General features: G+C 38.1%; 1 non-coding gene across 1 annotated transcript; it reads right to left on the bottom strand.

Moving 5' to 3' along the window:
• Nucleotides 1-523: 523 nt before the first annotated feature.
• Nucleotides 524-629, bottom strand: LOC140893942 (small nucleolar RNA R71). Its single transcript, XR_012153500.1, has one exon. It is a non-coding gene; the product is annotated as a small nucleolar RNA R71 (small nucleolar RNA).
• Between the last annotated feature and the right edge of the window lie 3,354 nt (nucleotides 630-3,983).

Raw genomic sequence — 3,983 nt, 5'->3', positions numbered from 1 at the left:
TCTTTCCTGTCTATGCAGTTTATGCAAAAAAGCCAAAGTTACGACTCACTGCTCTTTGATCCGGAAATCGAGAAAATTGCTAAAGCTTTAAGAAAAGCTAGAAGAGAAGAGTTGCAACAAATGGCTGAAAAAAGGAAAAGAGCTGTCAATAATTCTCCGGTGCTGATCAGAGATCACTTTCGACCAGTGATCAATACTCATTATTCTGGGATAGCTCGGCAGAACATCACGACAAATAATTTTGAGTTGAAGCCAGCTCTGATTAATATGGTGCAGCAGAATCAGTTCAAGGGTGCAGCTACTGAAGATCCAAATCTGCATCTGCGTACTTTTCTGGAGATTGCTGACACAGTGAAGATTCATGGTGTTACTGAGGACACCATCAGACTACGATTGTTCATGTTCTCTCTTAGGGACAATGCTCGTAGTTGGTTGCAGTCAATACCTCTTGGAAGTATCACTACATGGGAAGACATGACATCCAAATTTCTGGCTAAGTACTTTCCTCCTGCCAAGTCTGCCCAGCTGAAAATTGAGATCACTACTTTCAAACAACAAGATTATGAGTTACTGTATGAAGCTTGGGAGTGGTACAAGGAATTGCTTAGGAAATGCCCGAACCATAATTTTCCAGATTGGGGACAGATCGAATTATTCTACAATGGTTTGAATGGACCAACTCGTATTTCTGTGGATGCTGCAGCTGGAGGTTCAATATTTTCTAAATTTCCTGAACAGGCTTATGAGATGCTTGAGCAAATGACTGTTAACAGCTATCAGTGGCCGAGTGAGAGATCTGTAATAAGGAAACCTGCTGGAATTCATGAGGTTGATGCATTCACTGCTTTGACTGCTCAGATGGCTACTATTTCTACACAGTTGGCTGCACTGACCAAAGGCAATCAAGTTTCTATTAAGACAGCATCGTTGGAGACTGCCGTAAATTCTGCTGATGGATTTGAGAGTGTGGAGCAAACTCAATATGTGAACAACAGAAATTACAACAACTATCAAGGTAATCATGTACCCAATCAATATCACCCTAGTCTGCGTAATCATGAAAAATTTTCTTATGCTAACAATAATAATGTGTTGAATCCTCCTCCGGGATACAATACAAATAAGGGTGAGGGTAAGCCTCCTTTGGAGGATATTGTTAATGCTTTTGTGCAGGAATCGAGCAAGAGGATGGCGAGGACTGAGACTCTCCTTGACAACTTAGAGACGCATGTGGCCAACATGGGTGCTGTATTGCAATCCATGGAGACTAACATTGGGCAGTTGGCGAACGCACTGAAAGATAATAACAGAGGCCAATTCCCAAGTAATACTGAGGTGAATCCCAAGGAGCAGTGTAATGCTATCACGTTGAGGAGTGGGAAACAAGTGGATAATGAAGAGGGCAAATCTAAGAGCAAGACGTTTGAAAAAGTTGCAGTTGACGAGAAGAAGGTCAAGGAGAAAGAGTCTGAACCTGAGCAGAAATCGATGTACAAACCTCCTCTTCCATACCCCCAAAGGTTCAAGAAGAAGTTAGTGGACGAGCAGTTCTCAAAATTCTTGGATATTTTCAAGAAGATACATATCAACATCCCTTTTGCTGATGTTTTGGCACAAATGCCAAATTATGCGAAGTTTATTAAAGAGGTGATGCCCAAGAAAAGGAGGCTGCAAGAGAATGAGGTGGTGAGCTTAACTGAAGAATGTAGTGTTGTGCTCCAAAATAAGATGCCACAAAAGCTGAAGGATCCAGGGAGTTTTACTATTCCTTGCACTATTGGTTCTTCTTATTTTAATAATACACTTTGCGATCTAGGAGCTAGCATTAATCTGATGTCTTTGTCTGTTTTCAGGAGCTTAGGACTTGGCGAGGTGAAGCTTACAATGATCGCATTGCAGCTATCTGATAGATCTATCACATATCCGCTTTGAATCATTGAAGATGTTTTGGTAAAAATTGATAAATTTATTTTTTCGGCGGATTTTGTTGTGCTAGATATGGAGGAGGATGCAAATATGTCATTGATATTGGGGAGACCTTTCTTGGCCACTGCTGATGCCAAGATTGAGGTGAATAATGGTGAGTTGTCGAAGGGTGTGGACGGCGAAAGAGTTATTTTTAACATATTCAAGAAATCAAGTAATCCACCCATCGAGGAATTATGCATGATTGAGCGAGTTGTGAAGCTAGATGGTCATCCCAAACTTGTTCATAAGGTAAATTCAAAGAAGAATGATCCGAAGGTGCTAAAGAAGAAGAAGAAAACGAAGAAGAAATCAAAGTTTAAAAAGGTTGTTAAATATATTTGGAGGGTGAAAGTGAAAAGAAAGACCCTCAACAAAGCGAAATCGGGCTAGAATTGGAATAAAGTCGGGCTATGGACTATAAACTAAACACTTCTTGGGAGGCAACCCAAGCTAGTTTTTTTTTTGCATTTTTTATTTTCTTTTAGTTGTTTTTGTTTTTGTTTTTATTTTTATCATGAGGAAACTAGATATTAATAATGATTTTGAATTGTGTAGGTTAAAAAGTATGGAGCTGAAAGAGTTTAGGAGCCACCCCTGATGAAGAGTTTATAGTGATTAAGATGGTGCCGAGTACTGACGCTTGGTGCCTAAGGTAAAAGCGGACGTGGGGACTCGGGTCGGGGCGCAGCGTAACTAAGAGAGCCATTCCATTTAGGGCGAGACAGAATGGGCCATGTGTCCCTTGTTTTTAATGAATACTGTACATTGAGGATAATGCACAATTTAAGTTTGGGAGGGTGTTTAAAAATTGTGAAAATTTGAAATTTTTTATGAGTTAGTTGGAGTTGAAGGCATGATGTTGTAATTATGTTGGCCTATGATGAAAATAAATTTTGTGTGCTGAAAAAGTTTATGTTAGCTATATTTAATCTTGAGTTCTCACATTTATGCACGAATGCCATGATTTTCGATACTCCTATCAATTAGAAAAAAATTATGTGGATTTGTGATGTGGATTAGAGGATTTGATTCTTAACTCTTGTGATTTTTATTTGAAACTGAGGTAGATTTTTAAGATCACAGAAGTGATTTAGGCGTTTTTTTTTTGAATCTATTGAGTTTTTTTAGCCATTCTATATTCATGAAAAATCTAAAACAAATTGAGTAGCTAAAAAAGTTCAAAGAAAAGTAATGGCGGAGAAAGTAAGGTGAGGGGAGGCCTTGAAAAGAAAAAAAAATGGATTGAAATTTTAGTCCAAATACAAGGCATAAAGATGGAGATGTATGGAGTAGAAGAAAGCCAAGCTAATGTCTGGCAATGCAAATAAAAAATTTTTAGCTACTCATAATCCTGCACAAATTGAAAATATTCAATTCCCTTTGCTTTGCATCATGAGTCCTTGTTTGCATTGATATATATATGGATGCTTATCTCTTGCTGATTATGCTTGAGCGTAATGTTAACCGAAAAAGTCCTGTTGATCTGTGTGAGTAAAAGTTGAACTTGGTTGAGAGTATTTTGAAACTTGAGGGCGGAGTTAATGATTTTATGATGCTTACGGATTGCATGATTTTACCGAAAGTTAGGTGGGTAGATGAGATTGGCAAATCACACACACACGAGAACTCTTGAAAAAATTAGCGGGCATGTGTATTGAATCTTGGAATGTATAAATTCGGAGGTCGACTATATTGCTCATTACTGTTTTGCTCGGGACTAGCAAAAGTCTAAGTTTGGGGGGATTTGATAAGTGCATTTTATGCACTTAATTTATATATGATTTGACTTGAATTTTGTGATGAATCGAGTGAATATTATGCGTATTTGTTATTGTTTTTGTGAGTTGCAAGGATTTGAAGAAAAGTAGCAAGAAGAAGCGGAAAACCAAATTACGGGACAACAAACTTCAGAAAATTACTGGGAATGTTATAGACAACTAAATCCGATCTCCACCGTTCAAATTAAATTTTAGCATGTTTTAAAGTTGCAGTCAAAATTTCAGCTCGATCCGACG

This window comes from Henckelia pumila, chromosome 3, assembly GCF_033568475.1.
Source record: "Henckelia pumila isolate YLH828 chromosome 3, ASM3356847v2, whole genome shotgun sequence".
NCBI lineage: Eukaryota > Viridiplantae > Streptophyta > Magnoliopsida > Lamiales > Gesneriaceae > Henckelia > Henckelia pumila.
The sequence above is the reverse complement of the archived record's forward strand: the minus strand, read 5'-3'. Positions and strand labels throughout refer to the sequence as shown.